General features: G+C 44.4%; 1 protein-coding gene and 1 long non-coding RNA gene across 5 annotated transcripts in view; one reads left to right on the top strand and one right to left on the bottom strand.

Annotated features, from left to right (window-relative positions):
• Window positions 1-17,876, bottom strand: part of ARSK (arylsulfatase family member K) — a 961,037-nt gene that overhangs the window by 517,309 nt on the left and 425,852 nt on the right. The gene's annotated exons all lie outside the window — the stretch shown is intronic.
• The window catches only part of LOC144818221 (uncharacterized), a 161,961-nt gene that overhangs the window by 112,756 nt on the left and 31,329 nt on the right, over window positions 1-17,876 (top strand). The gene's annotated exons all lie outside the window — the stretch shown is intronic.

Raw genomic sequence — 17,876 nt, 5'->3', positions numbered from 1 at the left:
GTACAACCAATCCTTAAGCAGCCAACAGCGTTATTATCCACACAAACAGAAACCTTTCGAAATTTCACAATCTGATTGAATGTCCACACAGACCAGCAGTCCATGGCTGATATCTTAATCATCAACGTCAAGCGAATCTTGTAATTTAATTCTTTGATGTCAGAATTGTCATTGAATGGAAGTCATTAATAAATATCACATGGTTATGATACTTACAAGGAAAATATAGTGAGCCTTGAAAAAGCAACACCAGGTTGCAAAACACGCGTGGTCGATGTGTTTATGTATTATGTGCATGTAATAATGATTCATGCATTAGGTCTGTAAAGTGAATTGTGCATTGATTGCACTTGGTGTATTTATGATGTTGAAATAATATTGTAGAAGACATTTAGCACTTAAGCATATAGAGACGTTGGGAAAATACAGATTAAGATCTAAATTAATAAGAGATGATTTTCCTCAAACACCAGTATGCAGTTATGCAGCAGGCAAACAAGAGTTTTATACATCTTTTTCCTAACACCAACCAAAAGTACTTTCTTTGAGCTTAAATCAATCTAATATTAGTTTCAAATTGGTTTCAAGGCTATTGCTTATGAATTATGTTACCACAGGGCATCTGTTCTAGCAACAAAACAAACTATCGCGTTCTCTTGAGTCTCTTCAGGATTAGCCTGAGCAGTGTCGCTGTTGCACAACATGGAAGTTAGTAATCCGGGACAAGTTCTTAGCCACCCGAAGGGGCCGTTTGGGGCCTGCAGTCGCTGTGACATCTCACACTTTAGAGACCAGGCAGGTTGATGTCCGTATCTCCCCCACCCCCATAAAGGCAAATGTTATAGTACCCCAGAGTCAAGTATCCTCATACCCCTCTTGGCCTCCATTGCAATTGAATGCGCTCACATTCAGCCCATTGCAGCACTTCCACTCTATTCATCACTTTAGCCATTTCGTCAACATCAGTGCTAGATCGGAGCACCTGCTAATGACGATTTATATTTTTTGGGGCATGGAAAAGGCCCAGTAAGCAGGCCTCAGGTGTACAGCCCACTTGTCTATCTGTGGCTTCAATAGGATGCACTACCCCCTGCCACACATCACGTACAGCTCGGCAGGCTCAACAGCTCCAGACTATGTGAAAACAATCTGCGTCTTCTTACCTGCAGCTGCTGCACTGTGCTGTTTCACCCAGGTGCCTGTTTATTCAAAAGTGATGTTCTTTCTGTGCACATAACTGAATTGTACTAACTGAAAGTGAGTGATCATAGATACTCAATAGGTTTGTCAATTTCAATTTGACCCAAAAGCCATTCAGTGCGCATGTACATTGTTCAAGAGGGGCTCAGTATACAAGCAAAACCACCCTGGTGCCCCACCAAGCATCCAGATCACATGTGGAACATTGAATGGGTGGGTAGGCACACCTCACCCTCTGCAACAATGCTTCTGAGGACCAATGCAATAGGGGGTGTCCAGCTGGAATCGTGTGCCCCATATTAAGTATCAATAGCCAGTATAGGTCTGACTTCGACCTTCAAACAGATCTCTACCATCAAAGCAGCCACGTTGCCTTTGATGTTTGCCCACCTGTTGAGTTGACCTTACTCACAAAGGTGACAATAGTGAAAACGTTGCTTGAGATGGCGGTTAAATGTTGAAGAAGCCGACTGAAAGTTTAATTTTCATGTTCTGTTTTGTTTTATTTTTTCCTCTCTCTGTAAAAGTCTTGCATTCGCCCAAAAGTTGTATGCGTATGAAAATGTAAATATGGCTGAGAGCGTGGCAGGCACTAGATTTGGGTCTCTGATACGTGTGAAAATGTCTAATAAAAACATGTTTTAAAAAAAGAGATGGCGCTTAAAGACGAATTCCTCCCAGAGGACTGGCAGCAATATTGCAATGGGAGCTTTTCACCACTGAAAGTGGATCAGTTCTGATTGCCTCTCATGGAAAGCATTTCAAGCATTAGGGACGGAAAGACTCATTTATTTGACTTCAAAAATAAGAGGCCTGAGCACTTGCCTGCTCTAAAATGAATTTTAAAGTGCTTTTGAACCGAAATTATATTCCTCTAAAATGGATCTGAAGTTTCACCTGAAATGCACACACTAGAACATGATTGAAAACTGTGGGTGTATTCTCGTGTCCAGAGTTGTATTTCTAGTTTTAAGGAAGATACGTCTGTGTCCCAAGGACTATAGCAACCTCATGGGCTTATTGAGTTTTCAGTTAAGCTTTATAGAGTTAGCGCTCCTGTTATATGTCCAATGCTGAAAATGTTTCTAATATGAGAAATTAGAGGTCTTTTTGAAACAACAACGTTTCTGGTATTATAAAATACTACTTACTAATTGTTAGACTTGGAATCCCAAGTTTCCCCTGGCTTTTTGTCTCTACCTCCTGTATTGTTTGACTGTATCCTGGACTTCGGTTTTGCTGGTGTTTGAGCTCTGGGCACTTTACCACTGCTGATCAAGGCTAAAGTGCAAATGCTCCCTGTGTAAATTGTAATTATGTTTGGTTATCCATGATTGGCATATTTGATTCACTGGTAAGTCCATAGTAAAGTGCACTGTCTATGCCCAGGGCCTGTAAATCACATGCTGCTAGGGGGCCTGCAGCACTGATTGTGCCACCCACATGTGTAGCCCTGCAAACATGTCTTAGGCTTGTCACTACAGTGTCTGCAAAGGCCTGTTAAACTGCCATGTCGACCTAGCAAGTGCTCCTATTTGCCAGGCCCAACCCTTCCCTTTTACCACATGTAAGGCACACCTAAGGTAGGCCCAAGGTAGCCCCATGGGCTGGGTTCTGTGTATGTGAAAGGTAGGATATGTGAAGTAATGTTTTACGTGAGTTTTTGCACCCCACTGATTGAGCATATACAGTGAAAATTTGGAGAACACGACAAGATTGAGTTTATCACTGCGGAGACAGCGCAAATATGAAGGCATTAGAAGACCTTTTGGACATTGAATTTGGACAGGTTGCATCGATTCATTGGGCAAATAGCAGTGTTTTTCACTTTTGTTTGTTTTACTTGTATTGTTTGTATGCACTCTTTTACATACTGCCACCAATATATCTGGCATTTAATTTAGTTGTTGGGAATTTAGTTGTTGGGAGTTTAGTTGTTGGGAGTTATGCATTAATGAGGAGCGTATTCCGGTACTTTAGTGGGGCAGAGAAGTGCACAATGGGAGTTAGAGTATTTAGGTGGCGTTTTCATGAATAGTTTGTGGATTACATCAGATAAATGGGAGGGGTGAAACCGGCACAAGGTGAGTTAATTAGCACGTTTGTTAGGTATTTATGTGAATGTGAGTAGTGAGCGCATGGACAGACGATTTTGGAAGTATGAGGACGTAGTTATTCTGGGGAGTGAAGCCAAAGCAGGTGAGACTGATGTAGGCGGGTGTACGTTAAGAAAGAGGGGTAACATGACCCATGTGGAAGTTATGTCAGTGGTTTAAAGGGGAAAGCATGGGGCTGTTATCTAGCAAGTGGGTTTGGAGTGTTTATGTGTTTGCTTGCGATGAGGGATCGTTAGTGTGTTGTTTAATAGCGAGGGACTAGGTGCAAGAGAGAAAGCAACCATAATGAAGGAGAGTAGGAATGGGGTGGAGGATGCATGAAGTCATGGGGAGTAGGGGTTTTGGATTGATTAGGTGACAGACTGTAATTAGAGCGTGTGGATTAATACTGAGAGATAAGATGAAAGAGTGGGTGTGTCATGAAGGAAGAAGATAGTAAAAGGATGAGAGGGCAGTTAGACAGAGAGGGGTGGGGGTGGCATTTGTGTAAAGAGAGTTGAGTTGTTGTAGCTAGGGGTGTGTATGCCCCAGTGGTATGATTGTGTAATTTACAGGGGAAGTGCATGTTTGTTTATGAGTGGGGCAGGGTGTTGTATTGAGGATTATGATGTTCACTGAAGTGGATGAAGGGAGGGTGTTTTAAGGAGACTGGGTTTTTGTGAAAATCTCTTTTTGACATTTATATGGGACCGGATGAGTTACACTGGCGGATTTTGCGGATCCACGATTCGCGGATTTAGCGGATCCACGGATCGTGGATCCGCAAAATCCGCGGATTTAGCGGATTTGCGGATTGGGGGGCGGGGCTTCATCGAGTGTGTGGGCGGGGCCAAACGGACGGGGCTTCCACGCGAGCGCACATGCCTCTTGTGTGTCTAAAAGGTCAGAGACCGATCAGAGCAGCATCACAGCGGATTTTCGATGGTATATTTGGGAAGAAGGCACATCTGCCCAGCCTCCCAACGCTCACGATTTTTTTTGGGCTGATGAATGAGTCACTGCATTTGCGCTTCAACTAGTTCCAGCGGCCAAGTGTGTGTTACTATGCAATCGCGCCGAAGTGCGCAGGGGTCCCTTGAGTGAAATGTCCATCATAGTGGGTAAATGGCGGGAAGACGGTGCACACCTCGAGTGTGTGGGCGGGGCCAAACGGACGGGGCGTCCATGCGAGCATGCCTCTTGTGTGTATAAAAGGGCAGAGACCGATCAGAGCAGCAGATTAATTTTTGGGCTGATGAATGAGTCACTGCATTTGCGCTTCAACTAGTTCCAGCGGCCAAGTGTGTGTTACTATGCAATCGCGCCGAAGTGCGCAGGGGTCCCTTGAGTGAAATGTCCATCATAGTGGGTAAATGGCGGGAAGACGGTGCACACCTCGAGTGTGTGGGCGGGGCCAAACGGACGGGGCGTCCATGCGAGCATGCCTCTTGTGTGTATAAAAGGGCAGAGACCGATCAGAGCAGCAGATTAATTTTTGGGCTGATGAATGAGTCACTGAATTTAAGCTTCAACTAGGGCACATGCTTTATTGATATCTGCAAGTGTTTCCTGTTGAGGTTTATTTTTTTGTGCCAGGACCGTCGTGCCCGAATGAACCCTGCCCTTCATATTTATTCAAAAGACACCACCGTTGAAATAATTTACGATGGCGCCGGCAAGCTGCCAGCGCCATCCTGCAATAGTTACTTAATTAGCTTCAACAGGAAGCTCCAACTGTTAAAATAAAGCAGGCGCTCGAGCCCCTGCTGTATCTTATCTATTAGAGCTTCCTGTTGAAGCTAATTAAGTAACTATTGCAGGATGGCGCTGGCAGCTTGCCGGCGCCATCGTTAATTAGGCTCGCTTGAACTTTTGACCGCAAAATCCGCTCCGATCGCGGATTGCGGATTTTCGGCAAATTCGCGAGAGTTCGCGGATCGCGGATTTGCCGAAAATCCGCAAAATCCGCGATCGGAGCGGATTTTGCGCTCATGCTTATTCATTTGTATATGTTTTAGATTCCCCAGATGAAGAGCCCTTGGGGCTCGAAATGCATTGGGATACGTTGTGCTCATTTCATATGAAGATCAATTTGTACATACGGTTGTACGAAGCCTAGTATGGCATACAGCTTGTATTAAGAAATGTCTAATAAAGATTGCAAATTGGATGATGCTGTCTCCGTTGTGGTGAAGAATATGATGAAAAAAAGACAGAAATAAAGATTTTACAAATTACATTGATTACTAAGATTACATTGGAATACCTGGATGAACTTTACATATAATTGAGGGAGTTGTTCCCGCTTTCAGCAGTGCGACAGTAAAGGAGCGCAAATGCAGGGCTCTGTGTTTTGAATACTTTTAGGAAGTGGGCCTTTTCTTGCTGTACCACTCGGTGTCTCTGCCTGTGGAATCAACGTCTGGTTTAGACTGACAGGGGGGCTGTTTGTGCATTCTCTCTAGGCAGCCACACAAAGGGCACTGAGGTGTGCTCTTCATATCCTGATGGCCCATCACCAGGCTGATGGGACTTCCTCAGCTAGAGTGGTGGGAGGAGTTGTTACTGACACCTGAATAAGGCTGTGCCTGCCCTCACACAATGCTGTCTCCACCCACCTGTAGTGTGTCTGAAGCCAAGGCAGGACCAGGCAGGATCTTGTGGACTAAAAGTCTTTTCTTTGAAGTATGCCTACTTCAAAGGGGAAAGGGGGTATAAGTATTGGACCTATGCCCACATTTTTAATACTCTTTTGGATCAAGAGGAGACTCTGCCATGAGGAAGAAATGGAGAGCTGTCAGGAGGAGTACTACCCCTTTGCTGTGTTGCTTTGCTGGGTTGCCCTGCAATTGCTGCTTCTGTCTTGGAGAGGAAAAGGACTGGACTGTGCTTTGAATCCTGCTTGAGAAGGTCCTCTTAGGGCTTTTGTGTGCTTTCTTCCTGTTAAGAATTCTCAGGGCCCTAAACGACTTCACCTGCAGCCCCTGGACTCATCTCTTGGGAGTTCGGACCTGCCAAGTAGAGCCAATGGCCAGTGCTCAGAAGGCTGGTGATAAATCCTCTGTCTTGCCCTGTCGCAATTGTCTCTTCTGAGCGTGTTTTTAGTGCTGCTGTTGCCATTCTATAGCAAAGAAAATGGTTCTGTTGGGTATAACAACTAATTTGTACAAGGTAATAAATACTCTGGAAACATTTGCAAGTAACACACAAAAATTACAAAAATAACTAATATACACAGCTCTTTCTTTAGCAGTGAGTAGTATATTTACTTTACAGGACTTTAGATTGGCTGTCAAGTGACCAAATACAAACAAAGACTGTACAATGTTCAAGTGTGTCTTGAGTGACTTTAGGTGATTAGTGACTGTAGTGCTGTACATGAAGTGATAACAAAGGCATGTCAATATAAACAATTGCAAGGGACCTTTTCGACCGACAGGTCCAATTATACAAGCATATCACGCTAACAGGGGATTTTATTTTCAGTTTGGTTTAGCGGATTGTGTGGAGTGGTGGAGACAATGTCGACGTTACGACCCTTACGGATGGTGCAGGATATTAGTTGCATCCCGAGCGGGTCTTCATCAGGACAGGGGTGAGGGGCGGGGACAGCCAGTAGGAGAGGATGCTCGTAGAATGGTATCCCCTTAAGCCAATGATGCGGGGAGGTGTCAGTCGACACCTAAGACGCACACCGATAGATCGACATCTAAATGTTTCCAAGCTTCACCAGCCGATTGAAGTTCTTGGGGATGGCTTACCAGTAGGAGAGAATGCACGTAGAATGGTATTCTCTTAAGGCAATAATGCGGGGAGGTGTCAGCCGACACCTAAGACGCACACTGATAGATCGATGTCTAAATGTTTGCAAGCTTCACCAGCTGGTTGAAGTTCTTGGGGATGGCCGCCAAGGCGATCCTTGATTTGATCTACTGCGGGAGATGTCCTCGTACGTCGGACACATTTTTATTCCTACAGATCATTTAATTGTATTTGCCTTCTTTCTAAGCCCGGTAAAACAGAACAAAAATATAATGTATGTAACTTGGGTTTCGCTAGTGGAAGACAGACAATTGCATAATTAATATACTTCCCTGTACTTGTCTAGTACCACTCATCATCATGCATACATTTCCTTTTCCTCCCATAACAGATTTATGATGGTTAGCTACCAAGTTAAGGGTTGTCCATGTGTAGTGTTTGTCTTTGTCTAACCTTTCCCTCAATCCCCCTTCCCAACTATTCATCAAACCCCTAACCCTCTTCCCCCAGGCTGTGTGATTTATTGAGGTGTGACTTAACAACGTGTACACCATTAATTGATCACACACTTGGTGGGGCGGATGTGGTGAAAGCAATACAACAACTCAGTGCAGGGTGAGGAGGATCTTATTCTTAACTAAGGTCATATAGCCCACACTGGCAGTATATATCATACAATATCCACCCCAGCCAGCACAGTGTATGATTTTTTTTCAGAGGAACATCTCACTGGCAGCATCATCATTCAGGCACTGTATTAATTTGAGTCTAAGCCTGGTTAAGCTTGTCCACTTCGTACAGTTCGTAGTAGCTCAACATTGTTCTGATTAATTACATTTTTCATTGCTTATCATACTTTCTTCTTGTGTCTGAGACGGAGTCTGTTCTAGTAGTCTGGTCTTGTCATATAGATACGCTTTGCCTATATGCTGTGTTAAGTTAGCATGAGCTTATTCAAAGTTTAAACGCCATTTTTCCTCTCTGCTGCTTCTGCACACGACACTTAACTGTTGTTTTAGCTTTGAGCCTAGTAGAGCGTTGTGATTCACACAAGAATAATATGTTATTACTCTGATATCAGCTTTGCTAAGTGAACGGTGTCTGTACAGTGAGTGCTGAAACCTTCAAGGATATCTCGACACAGTGGTTGTTGTGAGGTCTGATCCTCGCACCTTCCTAGACATAACATAAATGCAGCTGCTGCCAAATTCTGGCTTTAGGCACGTTTTATATTGCTTTGCAAAGGGCATACAAACACACTTGATGGTGCTTCACATGCAGAGAACTGGGGGAAGATGATGTGATCCCTTACCACTAGGATCTTGAGGTATGGGGCCGCCCTGCTAAAACCCAATGAGACCTTATTAGATATAATATAATATACTAGATAGGGAGGGTGAGAATTAGGTGTTGTTTAACCCTATTCATTTCAGCATTTTTAGCATGTTGTCACCTTTTGCATTCTATGGACTAGTAACTATGCTGATTACTTTGCTTCTAATAATATGTCTGCTTGTATTATCTAAGATACTGCGCTTGAGAACCCGGCATTAGTAAATAAACATTTCAAATATGCATGAGTCCTCACTTACTCCTTGTTCTGAATTGAAATGATTGTATAACGAAAGAGTGTTCATGTGTTCCACGTTACCTGAGGTGTACTAAGTCCATGTTCTGGTTTGTCTAAACATTGGGAGTTTGTAAGAACCAATGAGACACTGATTGCTAGTCTGGTAGGGGATTTTGGATACTAAGGTGAGTTTTGGCACACCCTAATTCACTGAGGTTCCAAGACTCTATGCACAGTTCTGTGTGAGAGCAGGATCCCTGCGACATGGCGCCCAATCGTTGGTGGTCTTATTACATGACACTTGAGTAGTACATCATTCCTTTCTTAACACCTTCACCATTGTTTCCGGTTAACGGTGGTGTCGGAAAAACCTACCTATTTTTTGTATAGGCCTTTTCAAGCTTGAATGTTTCTAAACGGTTTCCTTGAATTACTACCCAGTTGTGCTACAAAGTTTCCTTTGTTCCTCTTTACTTTGTGTCGCTATGGCCGAGGTGAACATTCCGCAGCATAGTCGCACTGCGGTGCACAATCATTTGCAGAATTATAATGTTCCCGTGGATGGAATGGCCGTGATAATGGTGGTGAGTGCAGAGGTGGCTTACCCTTAGGAGATATTTTACTCGTGGGTGACCTTCCCAGCTGTGGATGGAACTTCAGGTGTGTTCCATACGTACACTCCCACTGCTGTGCCGAATGAATATACTCCGTATAGGCACAGGAAGTACCTATTGATACTTGGCAGCACCGCGTTTGGTTTGATGGTGCTCTCCCCCACTCTTTGACAGCTCCGAGGTTAGGTCCTTTGTCAATTCCGGGCGCAAATTGGCCTGTTTTGGCTGGATTTACACCTCATCCTCAACACGGGGCATGTACCGTGGTTGAGTTAAGACGCCTACATGTAGTCGCAATTAGTGTAATTAGGTCGTTAGTACAATACATAACCCATAATCTCCCGGGCGGGGCCCCGGGTGGTGCGGCGCTTCCTGCAGGACAGGGCGGCATGAAGCTCAGTCCTGTGATGGTCAATGCTGTGATGGGCAAGCGTCCCCAGGATAAGGATGATTTTCCTTTCTGGCTTGCCGAGAAGTTTGACCAGCTGGAAGCAGTATTTCCTAACACGACTCCTGGTGAAAAACACAGGATTCTGACAATTAGCTTACCTAAAGACTTGACCCCTGAAATCAGTGACTGTGAGACCTGGGGTAGAACATTTGCGGCAGTGTATGCGAGGTGTTACGGTACTCCGTCTATTGCTGTCCTGCCTATGGTACTTAAGCGTGTTCAGGATGAGCACGGACCGGAGGCTGCGGTTGAATTGGGTATGCGCCTATGTGGCACCTTTGATGTGGTTTGCGATCTCATTCTTGCTAATGTCAAGGGGGATGCAGTGAACTTTCAGGTAGCCAATGCTTTGCAGGCGCTTCCCGATGCCGAGAAACCCTGACAGTTAGCGAGGATTATTGTGGCGGCTTATACAACCGTGGGCCGCAATAGTAGGGGTCTCAAGCCTTTTTCTACTAAAGAGAAAAACCAACCCCAAGGGCAGAAGTCAGAGACTGACGTCCAGCCCAAGACCAAGAAACAAAATTGGCCTAAAAAACAAAAACAGATGAAAGCAACAACAACAGAAACAGGAGTCTCGTCCTGCGTCACCGTTGCCTGCGCCTACAGAACGTGTTTATGACTTGCGCGATCGCGCGAAGATAAAATCACCTGATCGATTTCAGGTTTCTGATCAAGGCTCTCCTCGTTCTTTTTAGGATTCATCGGCCTCGGCGACTGGTGGTGGAGGAGGCGGAAGGGGTCGGGGTGGCCAGCAAGGACGCGACCAGCCCCGCCCGAAAGACAGTGCAGGCAAGCAGGGCGGCTCAACACCGAAAAGACCCCAGTTTCAAAAGAAGAAGGTCGCCGCTTTAACAGCGAGATATGCCATAGATAATGAGAACGCAGCTTCGGAATCTGACATGGGCTCTGACCTTGCTGGACAGCACGGCGGAGATTACAATTGTGCGGGAGGCCCTGCGTCCACTACTGAATGTGACAGCGACCGTACGTTATGTTGTAGTAGAAACACCTGACACCAGAGTTGCTCCCCCTGACAGACTTTATGAAATTGTCCTGTTAATAGAAGGTGACATACAGCGTACCTTTAAAGGGATATTTTGGGAAAATCTTACGACTATGTATGATATTTTGTTAGCGGAGGCTGACTGGCCCCCACCTTTTGTTCTCGCAGCTCCAAGAGGGGGGGAGGTGATCCTCCCTAGTTTCGCGCACACAGTCTCCAAGGAGCATGCGCTGAATTTTGCAGAAGAGTGGGCTAAGGCTCTCGCGCCGGCTCTGTACCGTACACACTGTGGGTGGGATACATTTTCCCCGCACCACGAGATTCCTTTGCGGTCTCAGCCACAGCCTCAATATCCCATTGGACCTGAAGCTAAGGCTTCCGTTGTGGAAATCCTTGAACACTTGGAATATCAAGGAGTCGTTGAAACATGTGTGTCACCGATGAACAACCCTCTTTTTACTGTGACCAAGCCTGACGGTTCATATCATTAGGTATTGGATTACCGGCATTTAAACTCGCATTGCCGTACTTGTGCTGTACAGAATACTCACGGCTCTGCCTTAGTGGATAGTCTTGTGCGTAAGCGGTTTAAGACCACGCTTGACATTTCCAACGGTTTTTATGCCCACCATTTGGATGGTCTAAGTTCCCAATGGACCTCCTTTACTTGCGGCGGTGTACAAAAAACAATTTTGACGTTTACCTATGGGCTATAAAAACAGTCCGGGGGTATTTGCTGCCCGCATAGTCTCTCTCTTGGAGAGGATCGACCCTGATGCATGCTCGTATGTGGATGACATTTATCTCACAGACGACGAACTTTGGGAGCATCTGTGTCGAGTTGACCGCTTAATTTGTAGCTTTGCGGACTTCGGTTACAAATTCAAATTTGCAAAGTCGCACATTGCAGAGTATACAGTGTTGTTCCTGGGCTACGAGCTCAACAATGAAGGTCGAGGGTTAGCCCCTCACTTCTTGGAGAAATGCGCACAATTGCGCGCTTCAACAACTCTGAAAAAACTACAGTCTTTGCTGGGATTTTTAAATTTCGGGAGGACCTACATTCCGGAATATGCCCAGAGAATCAAGCCTTTGTATGCTTTGATACAACCTACTTTTACCAAATCATGCTGGCTGCCTGAGCACTCAGCTATTCTGCAATCTTTGCAGGCTGATCTGCTCGCTTCTAAATGATTACTGACTCGTGACAACCACACCAACCTGGTGATAAGAATAATCCCTGGGACGTGGGTTTCACTTACCTGACTTTTAACGAAGGAGACACAGTACCTATTGCTTACAAGTCACACTTGTACACTTCGGCTGAAATGCAATTTTCCACTGTGGAGAAAGTTTTGATGGCTGTCCAGATGGCGATTCTTAAGGAACGTGCTCTGTCACAGGGAAAGCGCATGTTGGTTGTTGCCCGTGTCCTGCTTTGGAGGCAGTGACGAAAGCCATTGTACCTAATTCAAAAGCTTTGCACCCTCGGTGGATACAATGGGCTGCTTCATTGATGTCCCCGGATGTCACGTTTGTTTTTGATGCCTCCCTACGGTTGCAGAAGTTTTTGCAATATGAATTTGTTCATTCCTCTCCTCTGGCTATGCGGCCGTTGGAGGATTTCCATTGCATCATATACACTGATGGCTCGGCGCAGGTTGCGCATGGCTCTAAACATGCCTACGTTTCCGCATGCGCCATTGTTGTTGGTGCCATGGTGAACGATGAGTTCAAGTCCAGAGTCATGCATAGGCAGACTCTTGGGGACTGCACCGCACAATTGGCAGAGCTTCGTGCTCTGATGCTTGCATTGCAGTACGCTGATCCTAGTGTGACGACTCTTATTGTGAGTGATTCTTACTACTGTGTACAGTCTTACAATGAAAACTTGTTCTTTTGGATTCAGAATGACTTTCGTGATTCCAAAGGTAGCACAATAAAACATAAAATGATCTGGGTCCGAGTGGCTGAGCTTAAAGAGCAGTTGCCGCTTGTGTTTGTAATTCATACTCTAGGTCATCAGCGTGTTGGAGTTCACGCTGTTGGTACCTCGCTTGCTGATGAAGCAGCGAAATCAGCGGTATCGATATATTTAGTTGCAGCGGCTACACGGTCCAAAAGTAAGATTGATGATGATATCTTGGCTGCTGTTGCGGCCACTGAGAAGGGAGGTAAATATCCTACGGGGTTCCCTTCGAAGTACTCATTCCACTTAAGTCCCGATAAGGTTCCTTATGTGAAAATTCCTGACGTTGGGGAGAGGTTGGTTCCCAACTCGTATCGCAGAAACACATTGATTACAGCGGCCCATGAAGGCGTTGCGTCTGCGCATGCGGGCGTTTCAGCCACTGTATCTCAATTACAACAGCGTTTTTGGTGGCGGGGACTGTACAAACAGACGCGCGAGTATGTCCTTCAATGTGACATTTGCCAGCAGATTAAGCCTTCAACTGCTGTGCGTCCGCCCCAGACACAGTTGTACATATCTAATAAACCACTGGGTTGTGTTTATTTAGATCACTGCGGTCCTTTTTTTCTGATACTGCATATAAGTACATCTTCGTCGCAGTTGATTCATGCACACGCTTTGTTTGGGTCTGGCCCCATCGCAGCGCTGATTCACGGACTGTCATAAGAGATTTGCGTGTCTTTGTAGGGAATTTTGCCTGTGGTACATTCCATTCGGATCAGGTTCCGGCTTTCGCCTCTAAGGCGTATAAGGATGCCATGATTTCGATGGGGGTCCAAGTCAAGTTTTCGTCTCCATACAGACCTGAGGGTAATAGTGTAGTGGGACGAATGAAATGTGAATTAAAGCATTCACTGACAGCTCGAGTTATAGGCACTGGCAGAAACTGGCTGGCCCATCTCAATGGCATGCAGCGTGCTCTTAATAATCTCCCTAGAAGGTCTCTGGGTGGGCGGACCCCACACGAAATGCTCTTTGGTATCAAGATGTATGTACCGGACCTTGACGGTCTAGAGTCCTTTGACGTAGATGAACATTGCACTGTTTTACAGACTCTACAAAAGACGAGAGACAGTCTTGTAAAGGAACATTTGCCCTCCACTTCGGATTATGCGTTGCAGATCCCGGTAGTTGGCTGGCTACCCCAAGTTGGTGAATTGGTTCTGGAGAAGATCGAGAACAAGAAAGAGTTTGGTCCCTCTTACCGTGCTCCAGTTCCTGTGCTTGGCATGAAGGGCACAAGAACAGTCATTTTACCACCACTTCCAGGTCGTAAGGAGAACAGGTATATCTCAATTGACAATGTCAAGATACACAGAGTGGCCGATTCTTCTTAGTATGACACCGGCAGTCTCCTGTCCGTCGATTGTGAGAAATTCTGTATTGGCCACTACTTCGGAACCAGAACCAGAACCAGAGGTGGTAATCGAGATGCCTGCTATTTCTAGCCCTTTATTGAGTACATTGCCTGGTACTCAACTTGATGAAATTGACTACACTTACCCAACTGACTTATCAATGCCTGATTTGCAAACTCGTTTGGCTACAGAATCCAGATTTTCATTTGACACGGTTTCACACGCCTTAGGAAAGCCCTCACGATTTGCAGTTTATACAAGTTTATTTAAAAAACATTTTTTGATTCCCCCGTGGACATATATTTGGTTGGTACTTTTTTCAATTTACCTTTTTATGTCGATTGGTTTTGTGTTTTATTTTTTCCGAATCATCAATGGACACTATGTGGAAGAGAGAACATGCATTCAACATCTAAATGGAACTTTGGCACCCCTTTCCTCATCGCATTCAGCACACAGACTGAAGAGAGACTTGGCTTTTGTTAATATCACTGCTTGGCCTGTCCTTGATGGGATTGTATGGGATGCTGTTAGATTTCAAATCCATGGCCCTACTGAGATTGTTAATGTCCCTAATGTGCTCAGAGTAAACATACGTTCTGATGATTGGGATGTTCAGGCCGTAGAGGCATTATTTTCAGATTTGAAATATTATGCTGCCTTTGATGCTGAAGATTTGTATTTAGAATCTGCTAATTATGGTGATTTATTTTGCTTCCAACATTTTGGCAACCATTACTTACATAAAACTAATTCCAGAAGGAGTGCTGTAAATTATACTCAGTGGGAGCATTGCCCAGCTCCTTTGCAAGGCAGTTCGAGTACTTTTTTTTAAGAAAGTACAATTATTTTACTGACTTCAATCAGTCCAATCCCGCTTCTTTTTATTTTAAAATGACAGAAAAGTCCATGTCCAAGGTTAGACTTACTGATACTAAGTTATTGTACTCGAAGTCCTTTCTAGACCAGCTAGCTGTTGGAGGCTACGAGTTGTGGAAGGAAACTATTGACCTTAAATCTGTTTGGGGTTCTAAGAGGTGGCAGGTACATGGCACTGAGGCTTTGCACCGTGCATGTCTCATCCCAAATCATATGTTGTTTTTGAACTCTACCATGTCACAAACTACATGCTTTGGATTGGCTACTTCTAAAAAATTAAATACTCCTTCCATCCCGATTTAGAAGAATATTCTGGTTGGAGTAATGTTACACAATTTTCCATTAGGGAATTGCAATCTCTATTGCAAAATTCATCCTTTAACATATCCAGTTTGGATCCGAAAGGTTGGCTGCTGTGGCACAGAAGTGCTGATTCATGCCAACCTCGGTATCTGGGTTTAGCTGATGGCTTTAGACAAGTCAGGACCGATCCCTGTTTTGAGACTGACCATTCCGTCACCACTTATTCAGTAGGCAAATTATGTCAGAATTGGCTCAAACATTCTACCTTGGCATCAGTTAAACTGCATCTATCTATGTGACTGATGATGTTGATTTAAATGATTTCATAAAAGGCCCGGCTAGTGGTAGATCGAAAAGATGGATATATGTGATTTATAATGAAATCTGGAAAACATCACAGATTGAGGCGGCTACCCGCCTTAGGGCTATTGATCAAGCTAACTTAGAAAAGGTGCTTGCAGTTGTGGATAACAGCATTAACACGCTTTCTTCTCGCATTTACACATTGGATAATATTGTGTCATCTGCTGTTGAAATTGTGCAAGATGAGGTGTCTGTATTGTACCATGGTCAAAATAAATTGCGTTCCATTATGCAGTTTGCATGGACCCTAAAGACACTTAAGGCCGGAAAAGTGCCTTGGAATTACATGAATGTCTCCTCCCTCTTTGCCCCTTTTAATTTAACTGACAAGCAGTGTTTACTTTCAATGAGAGATGAATCTTTTTCCATGCTACACATTGAAAGATTGGAGTCTTTACCGTTCTCTGTGGCAGAAGCCACTGCTGCAACGTGGCTTATCCACGGGTTAATTACATTGCCATTTGCTTTATTTAAATTTACAAATTGTATGCAATATTTTGCCATTGGTAGATATGAGCCCCTGGGTAGTTCATATATCCATGAAGCCTGGTCGCTTCCTTTTACATACAGATGCCTTAGAGAAGGGAGGGAAGTTTATCTAAAAGGTGAAGAGTGCACAGAAACACCAGATCACTCATTAATGTGTCGACATATCCAATTACATGGCTCTTGCAACCAAGAACAGCCTAATTTAGCCTGTGTTTTGAAAGGTACTCCCGTTCCCGCAATCGTCCCCACATTCACGTTACTGGCAAACGGCAGCTATTTACTTTTAAATAATGAAGACTGTTGTGGGTTAATAAAAGGCATTGCTTGTGTGGTTAGAGTCAGTGAACGTGTAGTTTGCTGTAAAAATGTTTTATTTCCACCCCCCGCATGGGAACTCGGATGTTTCCATATGGCCGAGAATTCCAACCTTGAAGGCAGAGTTCAATGGAATGAGTAGAATAAGAGCCGTATTGTCACAAAAAGAAGTTGCCCTGACTTCAGCTCGTGAAACATTTGTCCTTCACGTAGCCAACACCCGCACAGAGGTGCAGGCTTTATTGAATACTGACCTACCATTGCATTTCAGTGAGCTGATTCATACAATCTTTAACGCGTCCTCCACATCGGGCCTCGCACATTTTTTTTAAATAGTTAGCAGCGGTCTTGTGACTTCATTTGAAAAGATATTTGGAGTCATTCCTGCTTTCTTTCATTCAATCTTTTCCAGCCTATTTGGTGGATTCCCAGTTATTCTGGCACTGGCTGCAGGCGTTCTGGTGCTATTTTGTTTTATTAAAAATGGATGCCCGTCCTGTGTTTCAAGACGAGCAGTCGCGACTGGCACTGTTTCGCAACAGGATGCTTGAATACTATGGCACACTGCCGCTCGCAACTTTAAGCGCAGCGTATGGATTATCGTTTCGATTTTCCTATTTTACATGTGTCCAGCCTGTCTTTCATTGCCTGAGCTGCGATTTCGACTGGTCCCTGGATTTGTGTCTCTGCCAGATGGTTTCTCCTGACGTGGATTTTAATGATCTCATGAGTCCCTTAGTTGCTCACGAGTTGCTTTGTTCTGACGACAGGATTATGGCCTTGGCAGCGATGCATGGAGTACTGGGTCGTTGGAATATATTTGCAGCGACGCAAGATTTCTTGGCACACAGCTTCATTGAGAACCCACCGAGTTGCCTCTGATGGTGCTAGAGGCTCCGGTAATTGAAGAGGATGAGTGTTCTTTCCCGCTATTAAATTGGATGGCTGAATTGTTTTCGGACGATAACAGTGACTTCCTGTTGGAAGCTGTTGCTGCTTATTTTGCATATTCAGTCTGGGCCTGAGGGCATTCAAGGCCTTTGATGACATTACTTTTTTCGTTATATATTTTTTTTTAAATTATGACAAAAATTTTAAACTCCCAGACATATTGACTTGGATTAAAGGGAACACTAAATTGTCATGATGGTGCGATTTTGGTTTTTTGGGTGATGAAAACATTTTTTTTCTCATTTCCTCAATTTTGATCTGACTCTCGTTCTTGAACTCTGCATTTCAAAAATGGGCCCCTTCAATTATTATGTCTTATCCGTTCTCGGATCATGGAGGGATGTCATATAGATACCCTTTGCCTATATGCTGTGTTAAGTTAGCATGAGCTTATTAAAAGTTTAAACGCCATTTTTCCTTTCTGCTGCTGCTGCATACGACACATAACTGTTGTTTTAGCTTTGAGCCTAGTAGAGCGTTGTGATTCACACGAGAATAATATGTTATTACTCTGATATCAGCTTTGCTAGGTGAACGGTGTCTGTAC

This window comes from Lissotriton helveticus, chromosome 2_1 (genome assembly GCF_964261635.1).
Source record: "Lissotriton helveticus chromosome 2_1, aLisHel1.1, whole genome shotgun sequence".
Lineage (NCBI taxonomy): Eukaryota > Metazoa > Chordata > Amphibia > Caudata > Salamandridae > Lissotriton > Lissotriton helveticus.
This window is presented reverse-complemented; position numbering and strand designations above follow the sequence as displayed.